This window comes from Coregonus clupeaformis, chromosome 24, assembly GCF_020615455.1.
Source record: "Coregonus clupeaformis isolate EN_2021a chromosome 24, ASM2061545v1, whole genome shotgun sequence".
Lineage (NCBI taxonomy): Eukaryota > Metazoa > Chordata > Actinopteri > Salmoniformes > Salmonidae > Coregonus > Coregonus clupeaformis.
Window position 1 is genome coordinate 11,460,732 of NC_059215.1, and position 14,884 is coordinate 11,475,615.

At 42.1% G+C, this 14,884-nt stretch overlaps 1 pseudogene; it reads right to left on the reverse strand.

Moving 5' to 3' along the window:
* Positions 1 to 1,533: 1,533 nt before the first annotated feature.
* Positions 1,534 to 10,077, reverse strand: LOC121537209 (annotated as a pseudogene).
* Between the last annotated feature and the right edge of the window lie 4,807 nt (positions 10,078 to 14,884).

Here is a 14,884-nt window from a genome sequence, read left to right on the forward strand (position 1 = left end):
GATTTTCATGCGAATATTCTGATAATCCGCATAAAAACAATATGCGCATTTTCCCACCAAAGATGTTTCCATCAAATTGATTTATTGTAGATAAAAGCCTGTGCGTGATGACGTAGTACACATAAAAATACACTTTGCGGTTAAATTCCCATATAACGAATACAAAAATACAAATTAAATGGGTTTAAATCGCATTTTCAACTCCACTGATTGTTTTCTCACAAAAAATGTTGGGTTATAGCGAGTGTGCCCACTCTGGTATTGGCATGTGCGTATCTGCGCGCTGTTGACTAGAACACACGTATAGCCTACAAACTGAGATTATTATGGACAAAAAGAGCGAGATTAATTTTATTTGTCAAACGGCAGCCAAGCATCGATCACGTCACCAGAATAAGACCCTCGATATTTATTGGAAATAAGCATCAAGCTCATCACCTTAGTTTCACCAGCCTGTGAAGTTCATTTATTTAATCCGTAACCTAAAACGGCATGCTTTCCCGACGAGTCGTAGTTGGAGGACCACATGTCATTGCGTGACTCCAAATTTACTTCGATATGATTATTATATCAATATTGGCGCATAAAAGCGTTTCCGCCGACATTTCTCGCTTAATTCATTTTAGACACAAAAAGATCGCATCTTGTCTAGCATATGTTTTGTAAACATTTGTAAAGTTTACCGATAAAATCTTTCAATCAGGCCTGTCATTACATGTTTTATCCGACATGTACTTTACTTGTTAAACAGTTTGGATGGAAACCTGGTTATTGAGAAAACAAAGGTGTCGTAATGTATTTTTTTTCTCACAAACATCCTCTTTGAATTTATAAGTAATCAACTAGTTTTTCAAAAGTATCTGATTACAATATTTCTGCTGGTAATGTAACTGATTAGTTCGTTTTTGTAAATCAGATTACATTTAATCAGTTACTCCCCAACCCTGCCCTTGTATATATGAACAGTAAAACGACACACCATATGATCTCCAAAAAGGCTATGTTATGGGTCTGGGTTGTAATGTCTGCAGACTACTACTAACTACTAACTAACTACTTTTCAAAAATGACAAGCTGAACATTGACAGATAACATTTTTTTCAGCTCTCTATGCTTCATATTTTCCATGTCTATGATAAAACCTCAGCTTAACAAGTAAACAAAACCAGATTCAAGGCTGAGTACTGCACTGTTAAGAGCTTGCAAGTAAGCATTTCACTGTACCGTTTACACCTGCTGTATCGTGTGCATGTGACATAAGATTTGATTTGAAGCCTGAAAACATTGACCAGTTTGAGACATTGCAACAGTTGCTATGTTATCACATTTCCTTCACCATCACCACAAAAATCCAAAGCATCAAGTAATCACTTTGTCCTTCTAAAAGTGAGATATGAGTTGTAAGGCTTGGTGTTTATTCCGTTGCGTTGGTAGACTGCAGATGTTGATGCCCTATGGGAAAGTTGCCCTTCCCAGCATGGTGAGAGATGGCTGAATTAATGGAAGTGGCGGATCACTCCTTGTTCCTTCCTGTCAATGGCGGTAGGGCTTTGGGTAGTTGGCAGAGAGCAAGACCATGCTGTGCACAAGCAGAGAGCCCTCTGACTCTGGGACAGAAGAGAGAGAGGCATGAGGACAAACAGCCATATTCAAATCAGCCTCCTCCCCCACAACAATATTTTCCCCGAACAGAAAACACTGTCAGGAGAGAGACACAGAAAGAGAGAGACACAGAGAGAATAGATACCTTTCAGGCGAGAGGAGAACTGGAGCCACTGTGAAAGCCATTCCCGACACTGGTTGATGCTGAGACTACCAGAGTCAAGCCCCCTGACATAGCAGGCCTGACAAGACCAGGGTCAAATTATCACCAATATGATACATCAATGTAACTAGTGGCAAATTACTAGTATTTGATCTAATTTGTTTTGCTGACATACAGTGCATTCGGAAAGTATTCAGACCCTTCGACTTTTTCCACATTTTATTACAGCCTTATTCTAAAATGGATTAAATACATTTTCCCTCAATCTACACACAATACCCCATAATGACGAAGAAAAAACTGCTTTTTAGACACAGTTGAAGTCGGAAGTTTACATACACCATAGCCAAATATATTTAAACTCAGTCTTTCACAATTCCTGACATTTAGTCCTAGTAAAAATTCCCTGTCTTAGGTCAGTTAGGATCACCACTTTATTTTAAGAATGTGAAATGTCAGTATAATAGTAGAGAGAAAGATTTATTTCAGCTTTTATTTCTTTCATCACATTCCCAGTGGGTCAGAAGTTTACATATACTCAATTAGTATTTGGTAGCATTGCCTTTAAATTGTTTAACTTGGGTCAAACGTTTTGGGTAGCCTTCCACAAGCTTCCCACAATAAGTTGGGTGAATTTTGGCCCATTCCTCCTGACAAAGCTAGTCAGGTTTGTAGGCCTCCTTGCTCGCACACGCTTTTTCAGTTCTGCCCACAAATGTTCTATAGGATTGAGGTCAGGGCTTTGTGATGGCCACTCCAATACCCTGACTGTGTTGTCCTTAAGCCATTTTGCCACAACTTTGGAAGTATGCTTGGGGTCATCGTCCATTTGGAAGACCCAGCTTTAACTTCCTGACTAATGTATTGAGATGCTGCTTCAATATATCCACATCATTTTCCTTCCTCATGATGCCATCTATTTTGTGAAGTGCACCAGTCCCTCCTGCAGCAAAGCACCCCCACAGCATGATGCTGCCACCCCTGTGCTTCACTGTTGGGATGGTGTTCTTCAGCTTGCAAGCAACCCCCTTTTTCCTCCAAACATAACGATGGTCATTATGGCCAAACAGTTCTATTTTTGTTTAATCAGACCAGAGGACATTTCTCCAAAAAGTACGATCTTTGTCCCCATGTGCAGTTGCAAACCGTAGTCTGGCTTTTTTATGGCGGTTTTGGAGCAGTGGCTTCTTCCTTACTGAGCGGCCTTTCAGGTTATGTCAATATAGGACTTGTTTTACTGTGGATATAGATACTTTTGTACCTGTTTCCTCCAGCATCTTCACAAGGTCCTTTGCTGTTGTTCTGGGATTGATTTGCACTTTTCGCACCAAAGTACGTTCATCTCTAGGAGACAGAACGCGTCTCCTTCCTGAGTGGTATGACGGCTGCGTGGTCCCATGGTGTTTATACTTGCGTACTATTGTTTGTACAGATGAACGACCTTCAGGCGTTTGGATACTGCTCCCAAGGATGAACCAGACTTGTGGAGGTCTACAATTAATTTTCTGAGGTCTTGACTGATTTCCCCATGATGTCAAGCAAAGAGGCACTGTGTTTGAAGGTAGGCCTTGAAATACATCCACAGGTACACCTCCAATTGACTCAAATTATGTCAATTAGCCTATCAGAAGCTTCTAATGCCATGACATTTTCTGGAATTTTACAAGCTGTTTAAAAGGCACAGTCAACTTAGTGTATGTAAACTTCTGACCCACTGGAATTGTGATACAGTGAATTATAAGTGAAATAATCTGTCTGTAAACAATTGTTGGAAAAATTACTTGTGACATGCACAAAGTAGATGTCCTAACCGACTTACCAAAACTATAGTTTGTTAACAAGAAATTTGTGGAGTGGTTGAAAAACGAGTTTTAATGACTCCAACCTAAGTGTATGTAAACTTCCGACTTCAACTGTAAGTATTCAGACCCTTTACTCAGTACTTTGTTGAAGCACCTTTGGCAGCGATTACAGCCTCAAGTTTTCTTGGGTATGATGCTACAAGCTTGGCACAGCTGTATTTGGGGAGTTTCTCCCATTCTTCTCTGCATATCCTCTCAAGTTCTATCGGGTTGGATGGGGAGCGTCGCTGCACAGCTATTTTCAGGTCTCTCCAGAGATGTTAGAACGGGTTCAAGTCCGGGCTCTGGCTGGGCCACTCAAGGACATTCAGAGACTTGTCCCGAAGCCACTCCTGCATTGTCTTGGCTGTGTGCTTAGGGTCGTTGTCCTGTTGGAAGGTGAACCTTCGCCCCAGTCTGAGGTCCTGAGCGCTCTGGAGCAGGTTTTCAACGATCTCTCTGTACTTTGCTCCGTTCATCTTTCCCTCGATCCTGACTAGTCTCCCATTCCCTGCCGCTGAAAAACATCCCCACAGCATGATGCTGCCACCACCATGCTTCACCATAGGGATGGTGCCATGTTTCCTCCAGACGTGACGCTTGGCATTCAGGCGAAATAGTTCAATCTTGGTTTCATCAGACCAGAGAATCTTGTTTCTCATGGTCTGAGTCTCTTTAGGTGCCTTTTGGCAAACTCCAAGCAGGCTGTCATGTGCCTTTTACTGAGGAGTGGCTTCCATCTGGCCACTCTAAAATAAAGGCCTGATTGGTGGAGTGCTGCAGAGATGGTTGTCCTTCTGGAAGGTTCTCCCATCTCCACAGAGGAACTCTGGAGCTCTGTCAGTGTGGCCATCGGGTTCTTGGTCACCTACCTGACCAAGGTCCTTCTCCCCCGATTGCTCAGTTTGGCCATGCGGCAAGCTCTAGGAAGAGTTTTGTTGCTCAAAACTTCTTCCATTTAAGAATGGAGGCCACTGTGTTCTTGGGGACCTTCAATGCTGCAGACATGTTTTGGTGTCCTGTCTCAGAGCTCTACAGACAATTCCTTCGACCTCATGGCTTGGTTTTTGCTCTGTCAACTGTAGGATCTTATATAGACAGGTGTGTTCCTTTCCAAATCATGTCCAATCAATTGAATTTACCACAGGTGGACTCCAATGAAGTTGTAGAAGCATGTTAAGGATGATCAATGGAAACAGGATGCACCTGAGCTCAATTTCGAGTCTCATAGCAAAGGGTCTAAATACTTATGTAAATAAGGTATCTGTTTCCATCCGTTTTAATAAATTTGCAAACATTTCTAAAAACCTGTTTTCACTTTGTCATTATGGAGTATTGTGTGTAGATTTATGATGAAACATTTAATCAATTTTAGAATAAGGCTATAACGTAACAAAATGTGGAAAAAGGGAAGGGGTCTGAATACTTTACGAATGCACTGCATGAATCAGATTACATGTAGATCTTTAGAATGAGGTCAAGCAATGTGCACTGACCTGTCTCAGCTCAGAGTCATCCAACTGGTGCAGGCCATGTCTGCTGAGAGCACGGTCCAGCTGTAGCAGCTCTATGCCGTGGCTGTTCAGTCGAGTGGCAATCATGGGGGTTGGGACAAAGAGACTTGCAGTGAGCTCAAAAAGTATTGGGACAGTGACACATTATTCGTTGTTTTGGCTCTGTACTCCAGCACTTTGGATTTGAAATGATACAATGACTATGAGGTTAAAGTTCAGACTGTCAGCTTTAATTGGAGGGTATTTTCATCCATATCGGTGAACCATTTAGAAATTACAGCACTTTTTGTACATAGTCCCCCCATTTTAGGGTACAAAGAGTATTGGGACAAATTCACTTGTCTATTAAAGTAGTAAAAAGTTAATGTAGAAGTGTTTAGAAACATATTCTATTCTTATTTACAATAAAAGTGACTCCAAAATGACACAATACATTATTTACCAAGATGTAGTCATTGCGTGCTATGAATATCAGAAGTGAATTTGTCCCAATACTTTTGGTCCCCTAAAATGGGGGACTATGTACAAAAAGTGTTGTAATTTCTAAACGGTTCACCCGATATGGATGAAAATTAAAGCTGACAGTCTGCACTAACCTCATAGTCATTGTATCATTTCAAATCCAAAGTACTGGAGTACAGAGCCCAAACAACAAATAAATGTGTCACTGTCCCAATACTTTTGGAGCTCACTGTATGTTGATATGTTTTTCAGACGAGACAAATCCAGTGGGTCTGATATCCATACAGTAAACACAGACTCATGTTTCAGGGAATTTCTGAATAAAGACTTCAAGAAAGCACTGACCATCTGACCTGCGTTCATTCTCTTGATACCAAGGGGAGGTCCAGAAAACAAGTCTCAAATTGCCTGGATGTCAGATATGTTAGGGTGTACCCCATTAAAAACACATGTACAGTGGGGAAAAAAAGTATTTAGTCAGCCACCAATTGTGCAAGTTCTCCCACTTAAAAAGATGAGAGAGGCCTTTAATTTTTATCATAGGTACACGTCAACTATGACAGACAAAATGAGATTTTTTTTCTCCAGAAAATCACATTGTAGGATTTTTTATGAATTTATTTGCAAATTATGGTGGAAAATAAGTATTTGGTCAATAACAAAAGTTTCTCAATACTTTGTTATATACCCTTTGTTGGCAATGACACAGGTCAAACGTTTTCTGTAAGTCTTCACAAGGTTTTCACACACTATTTTGGCCCATTCCTCCATGCAGATCTCCTCTAGAGCAGTGATGTTTTGGGGCTGTTGCTGGGCAACACGGACTTTCAACTCCCTCAAAGATTTTCTATGGGGTTGAGATCTGGAGACTGGCTAGGCCACTCTAGGACCTTGAAATGCTTCTTACGAAGCCACTCCTTCGTTGCCCGGGCAGTGTGTTTGGGATCATTGTCATGCTGAAAGACCCAGCCACGTTTCATCTTCAATGCCCTTGCTGATGGAAGGAGGTTTTCACTCAAAATCTCACGATACATGGCCCCATTCATTCTTTCCTTTACACGGATTTGTCGTCCTGGTCCCTTTGCAGAAAAACAGCCCCAAAGCATGATGTTTCCACCCCCATGCTTCACAGTAGGTATGGTGTTCTTTGGATGCAACTCAGCATTCTTTGTCCTCCAAACACGACGAGTTGAGTTTTTACCAAAAAGTTATATTTTGGTTTCATCTGACCATATGACATTCTCCCAATCCTCTTCTGGATCATCCAAATGCACTCTAGCAAACTTCAGACGGGCCTGGACATGTACTTGCTTAAGCAGGGGGACACATCTGGAACTGCAGGATTTGGCGGAGTCCCTGGCGGCGTAGTGTGTTACTGATGGTAGGCTTTGTTACTTTGGTCCCAGCTCTATGCAGGTCATTCACTAGGTCCCCCTGTGTGGTTCTGGGATTTTTGCTCACCATTCTTGTGATAATTTTGACCCCACGGGGTGAGATCTTGCGTGGAGCCCCAGATCGAGGGAGATTATCAGTGGACTTGTATGTCTTCCATTTCCTAATAATTGCTCCCACAGTTGATTTCTTCAAACCAAGCTGCTCACCTATTGCAGATTCAGTCTTCCCAGCCTGGTGCAGGTCTACAATTTAGTTTCTGGTGTCCTTTGACAGCTCTTTGGTCTTGGCCATAGTGGAGTTTGGAGTGTGACTGTTTGAGGTTGTGGACAGGTGTCTTTTATACTGATAACAAGTTCAAACAGGCGCTATTAATACAGGTAACGAGTGGAGGACAGAGGAGCCTCTTAAAGAAGAAGTTACAGGTCTGTGAGAGCCAGAAATCTTGCTTGTTTGTAGGTGACCAAATACTTATTTTCCACCATAATTTGCAAATAAATTCATTAAAAATCCTACAGTGTGATTTTCTGGATTTTTTTTTCTTAATTTGTCTGTCATAGTTGACGTGTACCTATGATGAAAATTACAGGTCTCTCTCATCTTTTTAAGTGGGAGAACCTGCACAATTGGTGGCTGACTAAATACTTTTTTCCCCCACTGTACTGGTCAGACATCAGTGTCTAGAGGCCTTTATTAGCTGCATTACAGTTACCAATGGAAAAACATATCCATATTTGCCCAACAAAATGTTGGACAGTGAACACATTGGAACATTGGAGTAACATGTACGCAAGGGAGGAGTTAATGGTTCTGTATCATCATTCACCCACCTTGTTGCAGAGGTCTAGTAGGCTGCTCTTTAGGCGGCTGTCTTTTGACATGTGAACCTGCGCTCTCAAGCCCCTTCAGCGCTGCCCAGTGGTGTTGGGCCCTGTGGGAATGGTTCACTCCCTGGAACTCCGTCTGCTGCTGGGTGGTCCAGAAGTGGTGGATCAGGAGCTGGCGGGGGAAAAGGTACCTGGTCGTGAAAAGGAGAGGAGGGAAGCAGAGAGAGGAGAAACAGATGGAAGAGGGGCAGATGGAGGATTGCAGGAGGAATATGTAGGGCAGGGATATAGAGGGGAGACAGGACACATGGACGAAGAGAGTTTCAATACATTGTAGGGGGGCACAATGTATTATCATTGAGGGCATAAATGTAAAATAATTGATTGACCTTTTAACTCCCATTTAATTGATCATTTACATTTTACTCATTTAGCAGACGCTCTTATCCAGAGCGACTTACAGTTAGTGATCATTAAGACATTTTCTAACTGAATATGAATCAAAGGAGGAGGATATTGAGGAGATGACTTAAGTGAACTCACATTAGGACAAAAACCAGGTAGTTTGCAAATGGAGGAACAGAAATTAACAGCAGCGGAATGGCTTTAATCATGTCTCTGCGAAACGGAGAAATACAAAGATAGAAAAAGTTACCATTTACTGCATGCTAAGGATAACTTTTCAGGCTTGGACATGTCAGACATATTATTTTTACTACTACTCCACTCTTCTGGGAAGGCCTTCCACTAGATGTTGGAACATTGCTGCAGGGACTTGCTTCCATTCAGCCACAAGAGCATTAGTGAGGTCGGGCAATTAGGCCTGGCTCGCAGTAGGCGTTCCGAAGGTGTTCGATGGGGTTGAGGTCAGGGCTCTGTGCAGGCCAGTCAAGTTCTTCCACACCAATATCGACAAACCATTCTGTATGGACCTCGCTTTGTGCACAGGGGCATTGTCATGCTGAAACAGGAAAGGGCCTTCCCAAAACTGTTGCCACAAAGTTGGAAGCACATAATCATCTAGAATGTAATTGTATGCTGTAGCATTAATATTTCCCTTCACTGGAACTAAGGGGCCTAGCCCGAACCATGGAATACAGCCCCAGACCAGTATTCCTCATCCACCAAACTATACAGTTGGCACTATGCATTGGGGCAGGTATCGTTCTGGCATCCGTCAAACCCAGATTAGTCCGTCGGACTGCCAGATGGTGAAGCGTGATTCATCACTCCAGAGAACCCATTTCCACTGTTCCAGAGTCCAATGGTGGCGAACTTTACACCACTCCAAACAGTTATTGTGCTAACGTTGCTTCCAGAGGCAGTTTGGAAATTGGTAGTGAGTGTTGCAACCGAGAACAGACGATTTTTACGCGCTTCAGCACTTGGCTGTTCCGTTCTGTGAGCTTGTGTGGCCTACCACTTTGGTAGGCCGTTGTTGCTCCTAGACATTTCCACTTCACATTAACAGCACTTACAGTTTATCGGATTTGACTAACTGACATGTTGGAAAGGTGGCATCCTATGACGGTGCCATGTTGAAAGTTACCGAGCTCTTCAGTAAGGCCATTCTACTACCAACGTTTGTCTATGGAGATTCATTGGCTGTGTGCTCGATTTTAAACACCTGTCAGCAACGGGTGTGAATGAAATAGCCGAATCCACTATTTTTAAGGGGTGTCCACATACTTTTGTATTTATAGTGTATCATTATCAGAGATTATGGCTAACGATTTAACCACACATTCAAGCCCTTGAAAGTTTGACTTACCATTAGAAAGTAGTATTGTCTGTATGACAACTCAAGACAGAAAAGTAGCCTATAATACTAGTCTGGTCCCACATCTGTTTGTGCAGTCTTTTTACCAACCGCTCCCATGATAGTTGTCATGCCTAACAGGGAGACAGCTCTTGGACAGATCTGGAACCAGGCTAGTTGTTGTTGTAGTAGTATCAGCAACATTACAAAACATATAACTGGTTATTTGACACTGTCAGTGGTTGGGTCACAGACAAAGGGGGAGTTATCAGTATCCTTGGTTGGGTGTTGCCAAAGATTTGCCGAGATCGAACTGTTAGATAAGTGCCACCAAACAGTGGCTCGACAATGACTACACAACATTAAGATACATGTATATAATGTTTTGAATGAGATGTCAATACCTTGCTCGAGAGGTGGACGTGAAAGAGGAGCATATAACTGTAACCCCATAAGGTCCAATTCCGTAAAATGTCACAGCCAACCCACCGCACACTCCCACACAGAACAGCGCCATTTGGAACGGCAAACTACCAGTTGCGCTCTGCAGTGATTGGCTGTATGATTACCGTAACGTACCTACTACAATGTTTCTTGTTCAGCAGACTGCAATTCGTTGCTTCTTTCTTTATCAGTGTTGAGATGATTGATGATGAACAGAGAGGAAAAGGCGAAGCGTTTGTGATTAAGAACCTCGCTGTTATGCGGATGCTTTACATTTTGCGTATTGTGATCCACAGATGCATGTACCGGTATGACAACATTTCTTAGAAAATCTGTTCTGAGATCAGTTTCTTGTTTCAACAAATCGATCTGTAGCATAAATGTGTGCTATTGGCTTTGCAAAATAGTACTTTCTCATACATAGTCATGGCAAAATTTGTCAAATGAAAAGTTTTACATTGAATCGTTGATATTTCATTAGAATGCCATTTTATTGATCACCCATCACCAGCGCCAGATACACTATACAGTCTTGGTCAAAAGTTTTGAGAATGACACAAATACTAATTTTCACAAAGTCTGCTGCCTCAATTTTGATGATGGCAATTTGCATATACTCCAGAATGTCATGAAGAGTGATCAGATGAATTGCAATTAATTGCAAAGTCCCTCTTTGCCATGAAAATGAACTTAATCCCCAAAAAACATTTCCACTGCATTTCAGCCCTGCCACAAAAGGACCAGCTGCCATCATGTCAGTGATTCTCTCGTTAACACAGGTGAGAGTGTTGACGAGGACAAGGCTGGAGATCACTCTGTCATGCTGATTGAGTTAGAATAACAGACTGGAAGCTTTAAAAGGAGGGTGGCACTTGAAATCATTGTTCTTCATCTGTTAACCATGGTTACCTGCAAGGAAACACGTACTGTCATCATGGATTTGCACAAAAAGGGATTCACAGGCAAGGATATTGCTGCTAGTAAGATTGCACCGAAATCAAACATTTATCGGATCATCAAGAACTTCAAGGAGAGAGGTTCAATTGTTGTGAAGAAGGCGTCAGGGTGCCCAAGAAAGTCCAGCAAGCGCCAGGGCCGTCTCCTAAAGTTTATTCAGCTGCGGGATCGGGGCACCACCAGTGCAGAGCTTGCTCAAGAATGGCAGCAGGCAGGTGTGAGTGCATCTGCACGCACAGTGAGGAAAATACTTTTGGAGGATGGCCTGGTGTCAAGAAGGGCAGCAAATAAACAGGGACAGACTGATATTCTGCAAAAGGTACAGGGATTGGACTGCTGGGGACTGGGGTAAAGTCATTTTCTCTGATGAATCCCCTTTCCGATTGTTTGGGGCATCCGGAAAACACCTTGTCCGGAGAAGACAAGGTGAGCGCTACCATCAGTCCTGTGTCATGCCAACAGTAAAGCATCCTGAGACAATTCATGTGTGGGGTTGCTTCTCAGCCAAGGGAGTGGGCTCACTCACAATTTTGCCTAAGAACACAGCCATGAATAAAGAATGGTACCAACACATCCTCAGAGAGCAACTTCTCCCAACCATCCAAGAACAGTTTGGTGATGACCAATGCCTTTTCCAGCATGATGGAGCACCTTGCCATAAGGCAAAAGTGATAACTAAGTGACTCGGGGAACAAAACATCGACATTTTGGGTCCATGGCCAGGAAACTCCCCAGACCTTAATCCCATTGAGAACTTGTGGTCAATCCTCAAGAGGCGGGTGGACAAACAAAAACCCATAAATTCTGACAAACTCCAAGCATTGATTATGCAAGAATGGGCTGCCATCAGTCAGGATGTGGCCCAGAAGTTAATTGACAGCATGCCAGGGTGGATTGCAGAGGTCTTGAAAAAGAAGGGTCAATACTGCAAATATTGACTCTTTGCATAAACTTAATGTAATTATCAATAAAAGCCTTTGACACTTATGGAATGCTTGTAATTATACTTCAGTATACCATAGTAACATCTGACAAAAATATCTCATAACACTGAAGCAGCGAACTTTGTGAAGACCAATACTTGTGTCATTATCAATATTTTTGACCACGACTGTATATAAAAAAGTATGTGGACAACCCTTCAAATTAGTTCAGCCACACCCCTTGCTGACAGGTGTATAAAATCGAGCACAACGCCATGCAATCTCCATAGACAAACATTGGCAATAGAATGGCCTTACTGAAGAGCTCCGTGACTTTCAACGTGGCACCGTCATAGGATGCCACCTTTCCAACAAGTCAGTTCGTAAAATTTCTGCCCTGCTAGAGCTGCCCACCTGGTCAACTGTAAGTGCTGTTATTGTGAAGTGGAAACGTCTAGGAGCAACAACGGCTCAGCCGCAAAGTGGTAGGCCACACAACCTCACAGAATGGGACCGCCGAGTGTTGAAGCACGCAGCGCGTCTGTCCTCGGTTGCAACACTCACTGCCAAGATCCAAACTGCCTCTGGAAGCAATGTCAGCAAAATAACTGTTAGTTGGGAGCTTAATGAAATGGGTTTCTATGGCAGAGCAGCCGCACACAAGCCTAAGATCACCATACGCAATGCCAAGCGTCGGCTGGAGTGGTGTAAAGCTCGCCACCATTGGCCTCTGGAGCAGTGGAAATGCGTTCTCTGGAGTGATGAATCACTATTCACCATCTGGCAGTCCAAAGGACGAATCTGGGTTTGGCGGAGGCCAGGAGAACGCTACCTGCCCCAATGCATAGTGACAACTGTAAAGTTTGGTGGAGGAGGAATAATGGTCTGGGGCTGTTTTTCATGGTTCGGGCTAGGCCACTTAGTTCCAGTGAAGGGAAATCTTAACGCTACAGCATACAATGACATTCTAGACAATTCTGTGCTTCTAACTTTGTGGCAACAGTTTGGGGAAGGCCCTTTCCTGTTTCAGCATGACAATGCCCTCTTGCACAGAGCGAGGTCCATACAGAAATGGCTTGTCGTGATCACATCGAACACCTTTGGGATTAATTGTAACGCCGACTGCGAGCCATGCCTAATCACCCAACATCAGTGCCCGACCTCACCAATGCTCTTGTGGCTGAATGGAAGCAAGTCCCCGCAGCAATGTTCCAACATCTAGTGGAAAGCCTTTCCAGAAGAGTGGAGGCGGTTATCGCAGCAAAGGGGGGACTAACTCCATATTAATGGCCATGATTTTGGAATGAGATGTTCACATACTTTTGGTCATGTAGTGTATATACTCAACCAAAATATAAACGCAACTTGTAAAGTGTTGGTCCAATGTTCCATGAGCTGAAATAAAAGATCCCAGAAATGTTCCACATGCACAAAAAAGCTTATTTCTCTGAAATGTGTTTACATCCCAGTTAGTCAGCATTTCTCCTTTGCCAAGATAATCCATCCACCTGAGGTGTGGCATATCAAGAAGCTGATTAAACAGCATGAGCATTACACACAGTGGGGTAAAGTGCTTAACTAAAAATACTTGAAAGTACTACTTAAGTAGTTTTTTGAGGTATCTGTACTTTACTATATATATTTTTGACTACTTTTACTTCACTACATTCCTAAAGAAAAGTATGTACTTTTTACTTCATACATTTTCCCTGACACCCAAAAGTACTCGTTACATTTTGTATGCTTAGTAGGACAGGAAAATATTCTAATTCACACACTTATCTAGAGAACATCCCTGGTCATCCCTACTGCCTCTGATCTGGCGGACTCACTAAACACATCCGTAAATTAAAAAAACAAGAAAATGGTGCCATCTGGTTTGCTTAATATAAGGAATTTGAAATGATTTATACTTTTACTTTTGATACTTAATTATATTTAAAACCAAATACTTTTAGACTTTTACTCAAGTAGGATTTTACTGGGTGACTTTCACTTTTACTTGAGTCATTTTCTATTAAGGTGTCTTTACTTTTACTCAAGTATGACAATTGGGTACTTTTTCCACCAGGTGCACCTTGTGCTGGGGACAATAAAAGGCCACTCTAGAATGTGCAGTCTTGTCACACAAAGAAAGGTTTGTGGTCATACACACATCCTTAAAAACATAGGTGCTGGGCTAATAAAAAATAGAAAGAATAAGAAGGCCCACACACTGTTAAAGCTCCCAATTCACCGAAATGGATCTTTGTCAGGTCAAACAAACAGAGTGCTCACTTCCCAAAATATACACATTTCACCTCACATGACCATTACGCACATGACAAATGGTGGGTGTGGAAACAATTCAATTCACTTTTGTGCACAATCAATTATAATTAATCACAGAGGTACACATGGTCATAAAGGATTGTATACTGTACAATTTAAAACCTAGGCAACAGTTGTAGTAACTTGACAAGAAATGCCCACACGCATTTCAATATTACTTTCCTTTACTTTCAACCCAAGAAATAAAAGGTGTACAGCCATGTACAAACGGTACAAAAACAGCAAAACGATATAGCCCACTCAACCTGTGTTAGAGTCACATTGTACAGATCTGACTCTGGGTGATGACATCATCAAAGTAGAAAGGTCACGGTCAATGCCAATAATAACCCTACACACATGAATAGTAATCATACTATACTGCAAGTAAGTACAACACATATTCAATATAATTATTTATATAGTGTCCACACTATAACACTTCTCCCCCCTCAATTTAAATCCCCCCTGTAAGGAAAACATAAGGTTAACAAGTAAATCAGTGTTTTCTTTTCTTTACAACACTGTAAAACTTCTGCTGGTGTTACTGTAACTGTAAACAACAACAACAAAAATAAAATAAATGAAAGTCCTTATTTCTTTTCAACTAGGTCTGCTGCTCCAAACAAACACTAACACCACGAGTCTCTCAGTCTCAACTACAGAGTTAGTCTTTCAGGAGGCTTGTGA